The 20454-nt window shown below is 46.5% G+C and overlaps 1 protein-coding gene across 1 annotated transcript in view; it reads right to left on the minus strand.

The window, feature by feature from the left end:
* Nucleotides 1–19651, minus strand: part of LOC144583533 (uncharacterized) — a 194497-nt gene extending 174846 nt beyond the window's left edge. The window contains exon 1 of the mRNA XM_078377436.1: nucleotides 19517–19651. The gene's annotated coding sequence lies outside the window, so the exon portion shown is untranslated. The remainder of the gene's footprint in view (nucleotides 1–19516) is intronic.
* Between the last annotated feature and the right edge of the window lie 803 nt (nucleotides 19652–20454).

The following is a 20454-nucleotide window of genomic DNA, read 5'->3' on the forward strand; positions in this document are numbered from 1 at the left end:
TCCAAGGCTAACAAGCCCCACCTACCCAGGGTGCTCCCTAATAGTGCAAAGATTAGAAACACAGGCCTCCAAGTGCTGGACCTTGTCTTCCAAGAGGACCACCAACTTAGAGCATTTGTACCCAGGCACCTCATTTGGCAAGAAAACAAACATGCCACAGGTGTTACAAGTGCAACAGATCCTGTACAACACATAGTACATATTACAAATCAAGTAACATTACCTCATATCCGGTGAGCTCATATGAATTATATCAGCCTTCTGCCTAGTCAGCATGACTCAGTTTTATACACAGCTGTATAATATGGCTGATTAACAACTTCCTTTATACATTCAGTCTAAGATGTCAATTACTTTTATTACAATCCTTGTAATTTCCTGATGTCTTTCTCACAAGTAAATCAAGTAAAACTTGTTTTAAGCTCATCCCCAGCCACAAGGCAGAAACTCAATAATTTCACAGCTTAAATCAGTGAGCTGCTGAATATTATTATCTATTTTTAAAATATATTTCTAAATATTTTCACAGGCAGGAGTTTTAAACATTTGACCAGGAAGGGATTAAATGTTTTCTTTCATTCTGAATGCCTTGGCAGGATTACAAATGACAGACTTCTGACATGAACTGCCTCTGGGACACCTGGCTGACTCTAGGCACATTCTGATCATTCAGAATGCTAGACTACGCAAATAGTTCAGTCATTTAAAATGTTGCAAGTTATTAAAAAGCTAGCAATCTCAGAGCTTTCCAGGTTTTAAAAGTGTGAATTACAAAGCATGAATAAGAGCCATGAATGGCTTAATTCCAGTGTGTGTGGGGGGGGAGCAGCTAAAAGAGAAATTCAGTTTTTTTCTCCCAGTTATGCAAGTTTTGGATGTGGGTAAAACAGTGTGGTTTTTTAAAAAATCATAACTCAAAAGCCATTTGCCCAAATGTCCCCATATTTGGCACAGAGGAAGAGCCAACTTTCTGTTACATCCATGTTAAATTTGGTGCTGATCCAAGGTCTCACAATTCTAACGTTTTGTTTGGGGAATTCCTATTTTTTTTACTTAGCTTACAAAATGCTGACTGTTCCTATGACCACAATATATTGCTGCATGCTTGTCCAGCAATAATTATAGAAAAAAGACAGTCTGAACAGGTATGTTTCTTCACCCAGGTAATCTCTGTATGTTGGAGAGAGCCCCTTCTCAGAGGCTTTAATGTTATCCTACTTCAAGAAACATGGGCAGTTAATTCTGTCCTACTAGCAGGATATTCCTCCTATTCCCATCCAGCACAGAGGCTGAAGGCAAAGGGCCGCCCATCTGGGGGCCTGGCAATACTGGTTTCCGACTGCTTATCTTCAGATTATGTTATCACGTTTGATGGTAGCTTCAAAATCCAGGCTATACAACTTAAATCTAGGACTCATGAAATATTGATAGCCAATGTGTATATGCCCCCAACCTCTTCTTAGTCACACTGGGTCTGTTAATAGGAAGCCTTGAGTCATGCCTTGGATGACCTTGACCTTAGGTTTCTAGGGATCCCTCTTCTGGTAGCAGGAGACTTCAATGCTAGAGTAGGTCAGGGAGAGGTCATATTCGATTTTGTATTGGATATATCCAGAGATGCCTCCCTATTACATTTCTATGTCCCAGAGGGGCAGTCTAAAGACCATCGAATCTATGATGTGGGGACCCATTTGGCAAAACTTTGTCTAATTAGAGGCTTAATTGGGCTAAATGGCATTATAGAGCTTGCCGATGATGGCAAGTTCACATACATTTCCCCCCATGGATCCAGCACGATTGACTATATCCTGATCCCTGTTTCCCTACTTCCATGTGTGGCTGAGTTCTAGGTGGGAGAGCCCCTTGCTAACGACCGTCTCCCCTTATGTTTTAGTCTTGTTCTTGATGCAGACTCTATAGTTTTGCCCAATATGGAACTTCATGAGTGCCCATTGATCTTGCCGAGAATCAAATGGAATCATAGAGCAAAGTATCTCTTTGAAAAAGCAATTAAGCAACGTACTACACCTCAAGGCACTCTTAACTGGCTATCTTCAGTAAACCCCAATGATCACATCAAAGGCTTTGAGAGCTTAACAGACACTATAATAGCTAGCCTTGGCCAGTTCCCTCAACAATGTCAGAACAGTCAGGCCCCAAACATGTGTCCTAGTCTAGACAAGGAACGTTTTGCTCTGAAGCTGGATATGCGGAGGATATATAATCGCTACAAAAGTTCAAGGGCCTCCAGGCTCCCTACACAGGGAGGGAAAACTGCCTCAGAAGAGCCATTAAGAAGCTCCATCACAGTTTCATTCTGGACCCCTGGTCTCATTTAGCTAAGGCTATCAACTCAGGTAATAACAAAAAATTTTGGGAGGTGGTTTTGGGTTCTTCCATTTTTAATAAGAACTCACAGGACCTTCCCTATATATTTGCTGAGACATGGGAACAGCACTTCATGGTCATTTTTTATGATAGTTGCAAGTCCACAGTGTCAACTGATCTGCTTCTACCCAGAGATCTCCCAGAATGGTCTCCAGTCACAGCTAGCAAAATTAAAAACCTCATAGTACATCTTAGAACTGGAAAGGGACTAGGTCCAGATGCCCTTCCTTCAGAACTGCTAAAGGCTGACCCTAATTGGTGGGCACCTGTTCTCGCCACTTTGTTTACATCTGTTACCTGATCTGTTATCATGCCCAAAGCACGGACACAGGCCATAGTGATTCCCATCCATAAGAAGGGTGATAATTTATTATTTATTTATTTATTTATTTATTTATTTATTTATTTAATTTATATCCCGCCTATCTAGCCACTTAAGGCCACTCTAGGCGGCTTACAGCAAGGATAATTACAATATAATTAAAACAATTTTAAGTAAGGAGAAGAACTTAGAAAAGTGAAACGAAAATGAGCGGAAGAAAAAAATAGGAAAGGTCAGGGATTGGCTGAAGGGAAGGCCTGCCGGAACATCAGTGTTTTTAATTGATTTTTAAAAGTACCAAGCGAGGGAGCCGCACGAATGTCAGGGGGAAGGTTATTCCAGAGGCGAGGAGCCACTGCCGAGAAGGCCCTATTTCTTGTCTTTTCTTTCTGGGCCTCCCTCGGCATTAGGCTCCTCAGCCTCACCTCCTGACTCGTGCGAATGACACGGGTAGAGCTTGGTGGAAGTAGGTGTTCCGCCAGGTAACAAGGCCGTAAGCCGTTTAGGGCTTTGTACGTAAGCATTAACACTTTGAAGTCGATACGGAATCGGATGGGCAGCCAATGCAGTGCAGCCAGAGTGGGTGAAATATGTTGGCATTTTTTCACACCATTGAGAAGTCTGGCCGCAGCATTCTGCACCACCTGTAGTTTCCGCAGCAGCCTCAAAGGCAGCCCACGTAGAGCGCATTGCAGTGGTCTAATCTTGAGATTACGACCACATGCACCAAGGTAGTGAGGGCCCCCACGTCGAGATAGGGCTGCAGTTGGGCTATCCGCCTAAGGTTGAAAAAGGTGGATCGGACCACGGACGCCACCTGGGATTCCATAGTGAGCGCCGGGTCCAGATGGATCCCCAAACTGCGTACCCCATCCTTGGCAGGGAGGGTCACCCCCCCAAAAAGAGAGGGAGTTTCCCAAAACCCCCGGTGTGGGGCCACCCACCCTCAGCACCTCCATCTTGTCCGGGTTCAGCCTCAGCCCATTCTCCTGCATCCATTCCAGTACGGTCGCCAGGCAGTGCTGGAGGGACAGGACGGCATCTCCTGCAGAAGGTGGAAAGGAGATGTAGAGCTGTGTATCATCAGCATACTGATGACATCGAGCTCCACACCTCCGGATGACCCCTCCCAGCGGCCTCATGTAGATGTTAAACAGCATTGGGGAGATAATCGACCCCTGTGGAACCCCACAGTTGAGACTCCACGGGGCCGAGAAACTCTCCCCAAGCTGCACTCTCTGGGGACGGTCCTCCAAGAAGGAATGGAGCCAGGCCAAAGCCAGGCCACCTATTCCCAACTCGGAGAGCCTCCCCAGGAGAATAACGTTGTCAATGGTATCAAAGGCCGCTGAGATATCGAGGAGGACCAGCAGGGACACTTTTCCCCTGTCGGCCTCCCTCAATAGGTCATCACACAGGGCGACCAATGCCGTTTCTGTACCATGGCGCGGCCTGAAGCCCGATTGAAATGGATCCAGGGCATCTGTTTCGTCCAGGTGGGCCTGGAGCTGATCGGCCACCACCCTCTCAACTACCTTGCTTAGGAAAGAAACATTGGCGACGGGCCAATTTCGTCCGCCGCCAAACTTGATTTCTTCCTAATGGGCCTAATGAGTGTCTCCTTAAGGGCAGATGGAAATCTGCCCTCCAGGAAAGACCCATTAATTATTACAGTGGCCCATTCCGTTGTTGTAGGCCTGGCCGCTTTGATTAGCCAGGCCGGGCAAGGGTCAAGGGAGGAGGTGGTGGCACGACAGCGATCAAGCGCCCTGGCCACAGTGTCAGGCGTGACAGGCTGAAAGGAATCAAAAGTCACCGGGCAAGACAGAGCACTGGACATCTCAGCTCGACTCACTGTATTCAAAAAAGGAGACAGGTCCCAGCAGATGGCCTCCACTTCAGCTTTAAAAAATGCTGCAAATTGGTCCGGTGAAAAACTAGGGGGAGGCCCATCACCTGGGCCAATTCCGGATAGGTCGCGCACTATATGGAATAATTCTGCCTGCTGATTGGACGCTTTGCTTATCCGGTTAGCGAAGTATGCTCGACTGGCAGCCTTTACCTTAGCTAGGTAAAGGTTAGTGGTGACCTTAACAGCTATCCAATTATAATCCATCGGGTCCTTTCTCCATTTGCGCTCTAGCCGTCTCCTAAACCGCTTCCACGCCCTGAGGTCCTGGTTAAACCAGGGGGCTGGGCGGGCTCTGTGTTGGAGAAAACCCCTGCAAATTATAGACCAATAAGCCTTCTGGCCATCACTGGAAAGTTGTATGCCAGCTACCTACTCCAAAAATTAGAAGACTGGTTTCTAGACCAAGACATTCTGGGCCCTGAACAAGCAGGTTTTAAGACAGGAAAGTCTACACTAGACCACTGTATGATCCTATCACATCTGATCTCCAAATACGCTTTGCAGCGTAACACTCCTATGTTTGCAGCTTTCTTAGACCTAAAAGGGGCCTTTGATTCTGTTGACTGAGATTTCCTATGGCTAAAGCTCTGTAGGCTGGGCATTGGTAGGAGGCTCCTCTTTATGATTCAAAAACTCCATGCGGGCTCCACCTGTCGCATAAAAATGTTGATGCAAGGGGCCCTTTCCAGTCAGATTTTCTCCAACAGAGGAGTGAAGCAAGACTGTGTTCTGGCGCCAACTCTGTTTAATTAATTTATTAATGATCTTGCCTCAATCCTACATAGTATCAATGGCCACAGCCCCAAACTAGGCCCTATACAGATTCCAATCCTATTATATGTGGATGACATGATTCTCCTGTCCCGCACAAAGGTCAACCTAAAACAGCTAGTTAGTGGCTGCCATGACTACTTGACACGTAACAAGCTCCAATTAAATTTTGAGAAATCTAAAATTATCATCTTTAGCAAAGCATGGAAACCCTTTTCCTGGTCTTTCAGTGGCAACTCTATCCAGCAGGTAAGAGAGTTTAAGTATTTGGGTATCTTTTTTCATTATAGACACACTTGATCAATTCACTGGCAGACCGTGATTAAGTCAGGAAAGCTTTCAGCACAGGCTTACACTTCCATTGTACTTGGGGCCACTCATATATCCCCGTTGCACTGCATATTTTTAATGCCAAATCTGCAGCACAGCTTCTCTATGCTGTTCCCATCTGGATGTCTGCATTCCACAGCTCCGTAGAAAGGGTCCAATCAACATTCCTGTACAAAATCTTTGACCTGCCCCACTGTGTCCCCTATGCAACCCTAAATCAAATAAATAAATAAATAAATAAATAAATAAATAAATAAATAAATAAATAAATAAATAAATAAATAAATAAATAAATAAATATTCCTTGAAGGCGGCCAACTCAGGATTGAGACCCTGGCTTGGCTCAGGTTCTTTAAATACTGGGTCAGAATCTGTTTCTTCTCAGCCCAGGACATCCTATTCCAAGTGGTGCTTTCTGGCAGTGTACTTCCAAAAGGTTTGGCCATATTTATCAAGAAAATCAAGACCCTGGTGTCACTAGATCTGCTGGGTTCAATACCCCTATCCCAGGTATCCCATACAATTAAAATAGAGTTCTGGATATTGAGGGGCAAACCCTGCAAAGCACTGCACAAAGGGTCTGCTGCCTGCTATATTTTCAGTTGCCTCTCTCCCACGGCAGAAGACTGAATTACCTCTATCTTTTAGATCATCCCCAAGACTGATGGGCATTCACCCTTCTAGGTGCAATATTGTACCTTTGAACCTAACACAGGGCAGATATATGGGTTTACCCACAGAACTGAGAGTCTACCGTTGTGGTCAGGGAGTGGTTGAATCCTTTCAGCATATGTTGTTTTTCTGTATCTTGTATAAGGATATCCACCTGTCTTATCAGAGCACTTTCCTTTCCTTCCATTCTGGATGGAATGACCTGAGAAATGTCGACACCTCCTAGATAGCACTATTAAGGAACTTACCCTGACAACATCCAGATACATCCACTCCATCATGCAGAGGCAACACATCATGCTGTTGCTGAATGCCAAGCCCTAACAATGTTATTTGGCTGTTCCCTGTCACGTTAGCTGCTGAATGTTTTATTTGCATCTTAGTGTGTTTTAATTTTGTACAGTATGCCAATAAATATTTCTGTCTGTCTGTCTGTAATAATTATAGAAAAAGACAGTTTGAACAGGTGTGTTCCTTTACCCAGGTAAGCTCTGTATGTTGGAGAGAACCCCTTTCCCTCCCTGATTCTGGTACGTATAGAGAGTCTACCCTGATAGAGGGGCCTTCCTCTATTCAGACATTTTTGTTTTCATGACCAAAGGAACAATATAGCAAAGAATTAGACTGCTATTGGGGCCACCCCACCCCTTCCTCAACACCAGCCACCTGGCTGGGAGGGGAGGGAGGCTGTAAAAGCAAGAAGCCGGTGCCAGGGCCCTGCGAGAGCAACGTTCCTGTCGTCGGGGGAGTCGCTGGTAACATCTGCCATCCCCAGGCACTGGGTGAGAGACAGTGTCTGGGAGTATTTCTGGCCTGCACTCCCCTGCCCTTCAGGACCGGGACCCTGCTGCTGCTGCTGCTGCTGCTGCTTTGGGCCACCCCACCCCTTCCTCAACACCAGCCACCTGGCTGGGAGGGGAGGGAGGCTGTAAAAGCAAGAAGCCGGTGCCAGAGCCCTGCGAGAGCAACGTTCCTGTCGTCGGGGGAGTCGCTGGTAACATCTGCCATCCCCAGGCACTGGGTGAGAGACAGTGTCTGGGAGTATTTCTGGCCTGCACTCCCCTGCCCTTCAGGACTGGGACCCTGCTGCTGCTGCTGCTGCTGCTGCTGCTTTCGGCCACCCCACCCCTTCCTCAACACCAGCCACCTGGCTGGGAGGGGAGGGAGGCTGTAAAAGCAAGAAGCCGGTGCCAGGGCCCTGCGAGAGCAACGTTCCTGTTGTCGGGGGAGTCGCTGGTAACATCTGCCATCCCCAGGCACTGGGTGAGAGACAGTGTCTGGGAGTATTTCTGGCCTGCACTCCCCTGCCCTTCAGGACTGGGACCCGGCTGCTGCTGCTGCTGCTGCTGCTTTGGGCTACCCCACCCCTTCTGCAACACCAGCCATCTGGCTGGGAGGGGAGAAGGGGCATTAGAAGGGTGTGTGGGTTTGTTTTGTTTGTTTTTAACTATCATTGAGTTGCATAGAGACCCACAGTGGACCTGATGGAACAGGAAGGGGGGAGGGCGTTGGAGGGGGCAGCCATTGAGGTGGTGCTGGGTAGGGGAAGGAATGGCGGTGGGGGTAGAACATGCCTGCGTAGGAGAAGAGAGGTTAGATACCTTACATCTATCCCCTCTTCTAGTCCTACCTCCAACCAGATGGTATCAGGCGACCATATCAGCAAACCCTCGAGCCACACGGTGCTGTTGATGAATGCCAGGTCAGTACAAAATAAGACTGCCCTCATCCATGATGTAATTCTGGATGAGGGTGCTGACCTGGCGTGCATTACTGAGATCTGGGTGGGAGAGGAAGGTGGTGTCCCCCTCTCCCAGCTGTGTCCTCCTGGGTACTCAGTCCAGCACCAGTGTCGCTCGGAGGGTCGGGGAGGGGGAGTTGCTATAGTCTATAGGAGTTCTATCTCCTTGACCAGGATTCCTATCCCTTTGAGAGGAGGTCTTGAGGGCCTGTATTGTGTGTTGGGCTCACGAGACAGATTAGGGATTCTGTTGGTGTACCACCCACCCTGCTGCGTACCAACAGTCTCCCTACCTGAGCTGACGGAGGTCGTCTCGGACCTGGTGTTGAGGACTCCCAGGCTGTTGGTGCTGGGAGACTTCAACATCCATGCCGAGGCTGCCTTGACTGGGGCGGCTCAGGACTTCATGGCCACCATGACAACCATGGGGCTGTCTCAATGTGTCATCGGCCCGACACATGAGAAGGGCCATACCTTGGACCTGGTTTTCTCAACGGGACTGGAAGGTGGTGGTTTGGATGTGGAGGGGCTGGTTGTGACCCCATTGTCATGGTCAGACCACTTCCTGGTCAAGTTCAGTCTATTAGCTTCTTCTTCCCTCTGCAAGGGTGGGGGATCGATTAAGATGATCCGCCCCCGGAGACTAATGGATCCGGATGGTTTCCTGAATGCTCTGGGGGATTATCCGTCTGATATGGTCGGCGCTCCTGTTGAAGCTCAGGTCACCCTATGGAATAGGGAGATGACCCGGGCTGTTGACACGATTGCGCCTAAGCACCCTCTCCCTGCTCGCCGAGCCCAGACAGCTCCTTGGTATACTTCTGAACTGCGGGCGATGAAGCGAGAGGGGAGACGGCTGGAGCGCAGATGGAGGAAGTCCCGCTGGGAATCCGATCGAACACGACTTAGAGCCCATTATCGGGCCTATTTCATGGCAATACGGCTGGCGAAACGGCAATATTTCTCCAGCCGCATTGCTTCCTCAGAATGTCGTCCAGCAGAGCTGTTTCGGGTGGTCCGGGATCTTCTTCAACCGGGAAACCCGGTGGAGGTCCCGGACTGCTCATCAGCTCGCTGTGATGAGTTTGCTATTCATTTTGAGGAAAAAATCGCTCAGATTCGCAGTGGGCTGGACTCCACTGTTACTGCAAAATCGGAAGATGTGTCCAGTGTGCCGTGCTTAGGTCAAACTTTAATGGATGAGTTTCAATTGTTGAGACCCGAGGATGTGGACAAGGTGCTTGGATCTGTCTGTTCTACCACCACGCTGCTCGACCCTTGCCCATCTTGGCTAATCGGAAGTTCTGCCAGGGGGGTTCGCACCTGGGTCCAGGAGGCCGTGAACGCCTCTTTGAGAGAGGGAGTGGTCCCTACCGCCTTGAAAGAGGCGGTAATTCGACCACTCCTTAAAAAGCCTAACCTGGACCCAAGGCTGGTGGTTAACTACCGACCAGTGGCGAACCTCCCTTATTAGGGCAAGGTGTTGGAGCGGGTTGTGGCCGGGCAACTCCAGGCGCTGCTGGATGAAACGGATTTTCTGGATCCATTTCAATCAGGTTTCAGGCCGGGTTTTGGTACAGAGACTGCCTTGGTCGCCCTGTACGATGACCTTTGCCGGGAGAGAGACAGGGGGAGTGTGACCCTGTTGATACTCCTGGACCTCTCAGCGGCTTTCAACACCATCGACCATGGTGTCCTTCTGGATAGGCTGGCTGGGTTAGGAGTTGGGGGCACTGTTTTATGGTGGTTCCGCTCCTTCCTAGCTGACCATGTCCAGAGGGTGGTGCTGGGGGACAGTTGCTCTGCCCCATGGCATTTATGTCATGGGGTTCCTCAGGGCTCGATACTGTCCCCCATGCTGTTTAACATCTACATGAAACCGCTGGGAGAGGTCATCAGGAGGTTTGGGCTGAGGAGTCAGCAATATGCTGACGACACTCAGCTCTACCTCTCGTTTTCCACCAATCCAGGTGAGGCGGTTTCTGTACTGAACTCGTGTCTGGACCTGATAATGGACTGGATGAGGGTTAATAAATTGAAACTCAATCCAGACAAGACGGAATGCTGTTAGTGGGTGCTTTGCCGGACAGGTTGGAGGGCCATTTCCCTGCCCTGAATGGGGTTACACTCCCCCTAAGGGACAGGGTTCGCAGCCTGGGGGTGCTCCTGGACCCCAGTCTGACTTTGGAAGCCCAGGTGGACTCGGTGGCCAGAGGCGCCTTCCTTCAGCTGCGGAAATTATACCAGCTGCGGCCCTACCTGGACAAGCGGAGTCTCATGACAGTTACACACGCACTGGTAACATCTTGTATAGATTATTGCAATGCGCTCTACGTGGGGCTGCCTTTGAAGACGGTCCGGCGACTGCAACTGGTCCAGAATCGAGCTGCGCGGCTGGTGAGTGGTGGAGCCGCTAGAGATCACATCAAGCCGATTCTGTTCAATTTACATTGGTTACCAGTTGCTGCCCGAGCCCAATTCAAAGTGCTTGTTTTGACATATAAAGCCCTAAATGGCTTGGGCCCTGGATACTTGAAGGACCGCCTCCTTCCATATGAGCCTACCCGGCAGTTAAGATCTAGCCAGGGGGCCCTTTTGAAAGAGCCATCCCTCAAAGAGGTAAGAGGGATGGCTTGTAGACAAAGGGCCTTCTCGGCAGCTGCCCCCAGACTATGGAACGCCCTCCCAACTGAAATCCGTCTGGCGCCGACCTTGACGACATTTCGGCGCCAGGTCAAAACCTTCCTGTTCCAGAAGGCTTTTAATTGAAATAACAACTGTGGGTCCTGATGATGGCAATTTTAATTGTATTTTAATTGTATTTTAATTGTATTTTAATCATTTTATTGTACTGAATTTTAATTATTGTAAGCCGCCCAGAGACCTCTGGGTAGAGTGGGCGGCATATAAATTAAATAAAAAAAAAGTATTATATTAAAATGGTAACTAAGATCAATATTGAAACACATTTAAAACAACAGAGCACAACAGTCCATTAGTGCTTTCACACGAACGGGGTGTTATACAAATCTAATAAACAGATAAATATTTTTAATAATTCTCGATTGCTTTGCTTGGTTGTCCTTGCATGCACATTGGTTATAGTTATTTAAGTTTCAGGAAGTTTTAACATTTAATTGTAGCACTGTCAAATAAACAAAATCTGTTGAATTAAAAAAAAAACTCTCTCAAACCACCAGTCACTAAGGAAGAGCCTGCCAGAAGATAATGGTTTTTGCTTGCCTGCAGAAGGACAGCAAAGATGCTGCCAACCTACCTTCCCATGGGAAGGAGTTCCAGAGTCTGGGAGCAGCAACAGAGAAGGCCCTTTCCCGTCTCCCCACCAAGCACACCTGTGAGGGTGGTGGGACTGAGAGAGAGGCCTCCCTAATGATTTTAACATCTATCAGGCTCATTAGAGGGAGATGTGGTTTTTTCGATGCTTGGACCTGTAACCCTATTCCTTGATCTGGTTTTTGACTGACCAAGAGCACCTCTGTCTTGTATGGATTAAGTTTCAGTTTATTTGCCTTCATCCACTCCATTACTGACACCAGATATTGATTTAGAACTGAGTCAGCTTCCTTGGATTTAGAGGGAAAGGAGAGATAGAGTTGGGTGTCATCAGCATACTGGTGACACCGAACCTCAAAACTCTGGATGACATCTCCCAATAGTTTTATGTAGATGTTAAATAGCATAGAGGACAGATGTTAATAGCATAGATCCCTGAGGAACACTAGAAGCCAAAGGCCAAGGTGTCGAACAAGAGTCCCCCAGTATCACCTACTGGGTTCTCCCCTCCAGGAAGGACCAGAGCCACTGTAAAGCAGTGCCTCCAAGTCCCATCCCAGAAAGTCTGAGAGGTCTAGCAGAAACAACAGGGACACACTCCCCTTCTCCAGCATAACCCATCCACCAAGGCAACTAAAGCAGTCTCTGTCCCATTACCTAGGCCTGAAGCCAGATTGAAATGGATCTTGATAATCTGTCTCACCCAGGAACTCCCAGAGCTAAGAAACCACAACCCACTCAAGCACTTTGCCCAAGAATGGGATATTAGAGACTGGTTGGTAATTATTCAGTACTGTGGGGCCCAATGAGGGTTTTTTCAATCACATTCTTACTATTGCCTCATTCAAGCAAGTTGGGATCCTCTTCTGCTGCAAAGAGGCATTCACCACCCCTTGGACCGACTCAGCCAGTCCCTCTCTGCCAGCTTTTATAAGCCAGAATGGGCAAGGGAGTAGCAGACAAGTGGTAGCCTTCACAAGTCCAAGGATCCTATCTACATCATCAGGCTGCAAAAATTGAAACTTAGGCTGGCTCTACTCACAGGAGACACAGTGGGGGATTGAACTCTCAACCTCCAGTTCTGTATTAAATCATTGAAACCACTGGGTTATCCAGTCTTTTTTGACTAAAACTAGGGATGACATGCTGCACCTTATAATCCTTTTTTTGGAGGAAAGGTTTATGCTATACCAAAAACTTGCAAAAAAAATCCTACTTTGTGAAGATACGTGTTGTGCTAAGGAGACATTGACCCTAGTCCTCTTGTCTATGCTGACATAGCACAACTTAAAGAGGAAAATTGTCTTAAGAAATCACTGTAGACATCTGTTGATGCAAAGGCTGTGGTCACACAGGCAATTTGAATCAATTTTATTTGTTCAAGCTTTTTAAAAATCAGGTCCAAGCCATGTGATATTCAAACTGGTGTCTGTGTTCACATGTACTGAATGGAAATAGATTTTATTTCTGGCAACTGAAATCAGTTTAGACATCTAGACTGCTGAAATTGACTCATTTCCACAAAACCACATTGAATTGAATCAATTTTAGGAGTGAAGTTTTTTTTTTTTAAAGCCTCTACTGGCCATTTGGAAAAAAACACCTCACTTTGCAGCCCATATAAATCGATTTCACCCTTGTATTATGTGAACGATAAAATTTAAATGGATTTAAACAACACTTTAATGTGGTTCTTATTGCCAGTGTGACTGTAGCCTAAGTTTTCTGACTCAGCATTCAACTGGCAACATCTATGGTGATTTCTTAACTTGGAGAGATTTGCCTCCAAAAGTTATGCCATTTGTGCAGCTGTACAGTATAAGGGGATTTTGGCCACATTCTTCATTCAAACTGTTGCTTATAAACTGGCATTTATGAATGTGTTTCTTTGAGATAAGTGGCAGGACTTTCGACATTAAGTTATTCTAATGCTTTTGTGTGTTTCCAGTTCAGATATCAGGTCTATTTATTATCTTCTGTGAAGAACGATCAGTTTGCCCTACAGCAACATAACAAGAATGCATAAACAGGGACAAGGCCCTCCTACCAACCAAACCTTACCAATTCTGTCTTCACACCTACTCTGGTAACAGCAGAGCACCACCTAACAATGTCAGCCATTGCATTAGGAATTCATTCACTGACACATCTTTGAATTTTATATATGCCATCCTCTGCTAAGCAATAGAAGCATCTCTTAACATTCTACATAAGGCCAACAGGGCAGAAAAAACCCAATAAATACTTTTTTGTGTCAGGATTTCCATATTTTGCTCAAAATGTCTGCAGAAAACCAGTGTCTTCTCCTTTCTCAAGAGCTCCAGAAAATGCCTCACATTTTCATAGGACAAGGAGAGCAATTTTACACTTCTTAAATAAAGGAGGAGGCAAGAAAGAATTATCTACCTGAGAACAGAAAGTTTCCAAAGAACAAGAAAAAATATAATACCATTTTACAGGGGAAAATATAATATTGGTTTGCATTCCTAGAAAAAATGCACAGATTTCCATGCAGAAGGGGGGAAAGTATCACACACACCCCAAAATGGATTTTAATGGAATTCTGAGAAGCATGAAAATGACTGACAGATTTTCATATGCCTAGCAGTGACCCATTGGGAGGAGACCACGGACCCACTTCCACCTCTCTTCTGTTGACCTAGAAAATTTCCTCTCCATCGTGATGCAGAATCCTGTGGTGGGGAGGCTTTGCCCTCCTGACTGGAAACTGGCATCACACACGGCTGACGCTGCTTCCAAAAGGGAGGGGGTGTGGAGCTTTTAAGAAGGCTTCATATCTCCAGCTCATTCCTCTTTGCCGCTTGAGTGAGCAAAGGGTTGAGCCATTCAGCTGGGCAAGCAAAGCGGTTTCGTTTTCTCCCACATGGCTGGCTTTTGAATATCCTACATACCTGTGACCCTGCAGATTGTTAAGTCTTTTATGTCATTCTTTATTTTGTTCCTTATTATTATCAATTGTTTCCTTCCTATTGTTAAGTCCTGGGTCTTTTGTTGAGGGAAGTGAGTTTTGAGCTATCCCTCCACCAGCCTTGCTGCTTGCTGGGGTGGTGGGGAGGTTTAGGAATGGATTACTCAGATGTCAATTTAATTTTCTCTGTCACTTAACAGTTTCCTTAGGTATTAAATGTAGGTGTCAATTGCATATTTAATTCAAATAAATAAATAAATAAATAAATAAATAAATAAATAAATAAATAAATAAATAAATAAATAAATAAATAAATAAATAAATAAATAAATAAATAAATGGTTAAGATGACAATAGAGTCAGATAATTTTATTTATGTAAGTGTTTTATTTTCCTTATGGGTGTGCATAGTTATAGGCAGGTGTGTTAACAGTGCTAAAAAAAACAACCTCTCCCATAATTTGGGCTGTTTGGTTTTAATTGTTGTTTAATTGCAATATTTAATAGCCAGGGAATTGAGTGGCCCCCTACTGGTCAGCCCAACTGGTACTGTATCTATATATTTTCAAAAAACAACAGCAGCAAAAAACAAACAAATAAACAAACACAAGGGGGAGGGATTTGTTACATACAGCACTGATGTTACCTGTCTGTCATGGGTTTGGAGGGAAAGTTCCATCCTATGGGGAGTGGAAGGCGGGACATCAGGAGGAGGGGCTGTACTGTGTATATATGTGGAGCTTGTGTGAAGAAGTTGGGAGGAGCTGGAGGAGAGCTGAGAGAAGAAGCTGGTGTGGGAGTCTGTGTGTCAGACAGGGTACTACTGTGTGTCAGTCAGTACCAACCTGATAGGTTCAGGTGTCTGTATGGTTAGCCAGAACTGATAGGTTCAGGGTCTGTGCTTTATTTAAAGGTGTTCTGTGTGAACCAAACTGGTGTATGTATGATTGAGACTAAGCCACGTTACTGTATCTTATTCACTTGATCATTTTACTTTCCCTGTGTGTTATTTAAATAAACCTTATTCCTTTGTTAGTTAAAAATCCATCCCTGGTCTCTGTGACTTCTTATAGGGAATGGTTGGTGGCAGCTTAGTGAAACTGTGGCATATCCCAGTAGGTCTGTTAAAAATCCAAAAAATAAAATAAAATAAAATAAAATGATCAAGTGAATAAGATACAGTAACGTGGCTTAGTCTCAATCATACATACACCAGTTTGGTTCACACAGAACACCTTTAAATAAAGCACAGACCCTGAACCTATCAGTTCTGGCTAACCATACAGACACCTGAACCTATCAGGTTGGTACTGACTGACACACAGTAGTACCCTGTCTGACACACAGACTCCCACACCAGCTTCTTCTCTCAGCTCTCCTCCAGCTCCTCCCAACTTCTTCACACAAGCTCCACATATATACACAGTACAGCCCCTCCTCCTGATGTCCCGCCTTCCACTCCCCATAGGATGGAACTTTCCCTCCAAACCCATGACAGACAGGTAACATCAGTGCTGTATGTAACACCTCCCCTCTTTATAAGTTGTTTTGTAGGGGGAAAGCTAAAGTGCTTTTCTCCAAAAAACAACCTGGTTCCAAAACATACAAAAACATTTATACAATAACATACAATACCATACTTACTCTAGGATAAACATATCAATTAGTCATTTAAACATTTACCATTTACAATACATCAAGTTACCTTTATTCATACAAACCAGGCATGTTTAATAAACAAGTACATTTAACCTTTGGTCACCAAAATATATACATAGTCCATGTTTCTTTCGCCGTCTTCATTCTTCGGGTCTTCTTGACAAGGCGTCAGCAACACAGTTCACTGACCCTCTGACCACCTTCACTTCAAAATCATAGTCCTGCAGGTTTAAAGCCCACCTCATAAGTTTACTATTGTGGGTTTTCATTGTCTTTAACCATTGCAGTGGTGAATGGTCAGTGCACAGAATAAAATGTCTTCCCCAGATGTAAGGCTTGGCCTTCTGGATCGCGTAGACTATGGCCAGGCACTCCTTTTCCACGGTTGCCAAATGTCTCTCACCTTTCTGGAGTTTCCTACTCAGGTAGGACACTGGATGCTGGTCACCATTCTCATCCTCCTGGCAAAGAACTGCTCCTACCCCGCTGTTAGACGCATCGGTGTAGATGATGAACTCCCGGTCGAAGTCTGGAGCACGCAGCACTGGATAGTTGATGAGGGCCTCCTTCAACCTCTGGAACGCCTCCTCACAGTCGCTGGTCCACGGGATACGGTCATCAGTCTTCTTCCTCGTCAGATCGGTCAGCGGAGCCGCAATCTCGCTAAACCTCGGGATGAACTTTCTGTAGTAGCCCACCAACCCAAGAAATGATTTGACTTTTTTCTTGGTGTTGGGTCTAGGCCAATCACGAACTGCTTCTATCTTGGCCTCTAGGGGTTTGATCACTCCTCCCCCTACTATGTGACCCAAATATTTTGTTTCTGGGATACCCAGCTGCAGTTTGTTCTCTTTGCAGGGCCTGGGCCAAAGCACTCCCTCCCCTGGGTTAAAGTGCCTCTCCCTGCCTTCCTGGTCATCCCAAGCTTTCTTTCTGACCTTCTGAGCTTGCAGGTTTTCTGCTGCTAGCTCTAGGTTTCTCTTTAGGTCATTCCTCAAGGTGTCTATGTATGTCACAACGTCTTGTGGGTCATCCTGGGTGATCTGCTCCCAATTTTGTTTGATCAAATCAAGGGGCCCTTTCACCCTTCTCCCAAACAAAAGTTCAAACGGACTGAACCCGGTACTGGCTTGTGGCACTGATCGATAAGCAAACAAAAGGGATTGCAGCTTCTGGTCCCAATTGTTTGGATTCTCTGCCAAGTAAGCCCTAATCATGCGCATCAGAGTCCCATTGAACTTCTCCGTTAACCCATTACTTTCAGGGTGATAGGCAGTGGTTTCCTTGTGTTTAATTCCACAGATTTGCCATAACCGTTTCATGAGCTTCGATGTAAACGATGCGCCCAAATCTGTGATTATTTCTGAGTCAAATCCCATCCTGGACATATACCCCACCAAGGCATCTGCCACTGTGTTGGTTTCAATGTTAGTCAAGGGAATGGCTTCAGGGTACCTCGTGGCATGGTCCACAATGGTGAGAATGAACCTGTTCCCCCTCTTTGTGGCCTTGGGCAAAGGTCCCACAATATCCACCCCTATACATTTGAACGGAGTGTCAATCACAGGCAAAGGGCACAACTTTGCTTTGGTCCTGTCACGGTTATTCCCCTGCCTCTGACACACATCACATTGCTTACAGAACTCCTTGATCTGCTTCCCTATTTCAGGCCAGTAAAAATTCTGTGTGATTCTCTGCTGTGTTTTGTTCACCCCTAAGTGCGCAGCAAACATGTCAGAGTGCCCCCTTTTTAAGATCATGGGGCGATACTTTTCAGGTACCACCAGCTGACTTCTGATCCCATCTCCCCCTTTTGAGATATTCCTCAGGGTCTCTCTATATAAAATTCCCTTTTCCTCGCGAAATCTCACTGGGGTTTCAGGTGTTAGCTGGGCGTCTGTCACCTGTTCAAAACACTTTTGGAGAGTGGCGTCTGCCTTTTGCTCTTGGCCAAATCGGCTGTCTGTGGTTAAGGTTTCCACCACAGCTTCGGAACTCCCCTCTGCTTCCGTCTCGGGCTCATCAGTACCCCCCTGAACTGTCCCCGTGGTGGCTTGTGAGCGTGTAATCACTAGCACCCGTTTCACATGTTCAGCCAGGTCATTTCCCACGAGCACGGCTGCTGGCAGAGTCGATGAAATCGCTAGCCGCCAAACTCCCCTCCAGCCTTGAAAGTTCACAGGTATCTCTGCTACTGGCAGTGAGATCACCTGCCCCTCAATCCCTGCCACCTTCATGCTCTCATTTGGGATTATATACTCCCTAGGAATAATATCTGGATGGCACAGGGTCACCTGGGAACAAGTATCCCTCAGCCCCCTATACTGATGGTCAAGTATTCCTACGTCAACCCCTGCGGTTTCAAACAACTGCGAATCTGTTCTCACTAGCAAGCAGCGCTTGACCTCCACAAGCGGACCATTTTCCTCAGCCTGATCAGCAGAAGTATCTGTTCCAGATTGAGTAGCCATGGCAACAGGCTCCCTCAGTGACAAGGAGCTTTGCTCTTTCTGGACACAGAACACAGCTTTTGGCTTGGTTCCACTCAAATCATGAGGCACATTTCCTTTTAGCTGCTTTAATTTCTCACACTCTGAGATTAGATGGCCCTTTCCTTGACAGAAATAACACTTTCTGCTGTATTTTGAGTCTTTCTCATCTGGTTTTGGTTTTCCCTCCAAAATCTGAGGTCTTTGTTTCATGTCTGAGGGCTTCCCTTCCCCATGGGCCCCTCCCACTTGCTGGTTTTTCCCTGGTCCCTGAGAGTACTTGCTGTAGGTTTCCTTGGGTTTACCTACAGATTTCCCCTCACCTAAGGGCTTTCTTATTTGGGAAATAAAATCTGCGATCTCGGCCGCTTCTGCCACAGATTTCGGTTTCCTTTCCCTCACCTGGAACTTCAGTTCCCCATGCAGGACTGAATAAAACTGTTCCAGCGCTATCAAGTCTTTGAGCTGCTGGAAGGTCTCCGTCCCCTCCTGAGATAGCCATTTCTCTAGCAGCCTCACCAGTTGGGCCCCCACTTGGGTAAAAGTCTGCTCTGGTTTCTTGGTGAGTGACCTGAATCTTTGCCTCAGCTGTTCCGCATTTATCCCATGTCTGGCAAACACCAGTTTTTTAAACTCTGCAAAATTTTTCAGCAGTTCCTCTGGCATCTCTGCATAGACTTCTGCCAGGCTGCCACTGATTAAAGATCGCATGATGGTCATCTTCTCAGTTTCCCTTACTGAGAAGTCCACAAACGCTCTTTCCATGAGGGAAAAGAACACCTCAGGGCAATCTCCCTTGTGGTATACAGGGAATTTCTTCAGGTCAGTTTTAGACAATTGGCCCCCCTCAGAATCCCTATTGTTATTATTGTTCTGGTTCATCATTTCCAATTTTTTTAACTCAAATGCCATCCTTTCTTTTTCCAGAGAAATTTTCTCTCTCTCCCTCTCCAATTCAAATTGTCTTTGCCTTTCCCTTTCCTCCCTTCTTTCTTCTCTTTCCAATTGCCTCATCCTCAGTTCATGCTGTTGGGCTATGAGCATTTTCCTGAGTTCTGGGTTCTGTTCTCCCGTGCTCTCATCCTGCACTGAGCCAAATTCATCCTCAGAACCTTGGTCCACCTGGGGTTCCCTCACTTCACCCATTTCTGCCATTTGGCTTCGAGTCAAGGGCATAATCCCCCCCCAGAACAGGCTGCTTTCAAAAGTCAAGCCTCAAAATAAAGCGACCACTTTTTTTTCCTCTTTTGCCTCAGAACCAGCCTTCTATAGATTGCTGCTGTTCTTCAGCACTAACTTGCTACTGTTGCCAGCCAGAGTCCACCCCCCTCTGCTAGGCCTCTCAGCAGACAGGCTAGATCACTGCTACTTCACTCAGCTTTGCCTCAGCCTTTTCCCACCAAAACAGGTTGCCTCAGAGCTCCCTAATCTAGTCCCCAATCTGAGGTGGCACGTTCTTCCACTAGCGTACCTCCCCGTGAGGTAAGCCTAAAAGATTACCTACGCGCTCTCAGATTGTCCCTGACTAGACCCCCCTTGCTCTGGGCACACTTGCCAAGGCTTTGCTGGACCACTGGACAACTGGACCAGTCGTATCCCACACGCTGGACACCAATCAATGTGACAACCCCAGACCTACTGGGATATGCCACAGTTTCACTAAGCTGCCACCAACCATTCCCTGTAAGGAGTCACACAGACCAGGGATGGATTTTTACCAAACAAAAGAACAAGGTTTATTTAAATAACACACAGGGAAAAATAAAATGATCAAGTGAATAAGATACAGTAACGTGGCTTAGTCTCAATCACACATACACCAGTTTGGTTCACACAGAACACCTTTAAATAAAGCACAGACCCTGAACCTATCAGTTCTGGCTAACCATACAGACACCTGAACCTATCAGGTTGGTACTGACTGACACACAGTAGTACCCTGTCTGA

This window comes from Pogona vitticeps, chromosome 6 (assembly GCF_051106095.1).
Source record: "Pogona vitticeps strain Pit_001003342236 chromosome 6, PviZW2.1, whole genome shotgun sequence".
In the NCBI taxonomy this organism is placed as follows: Eukaryota; Metazoa; Chordata; class Lepidosauria; order Squamata; family Agamidae; genus Pogona; species Pogona vitticeps.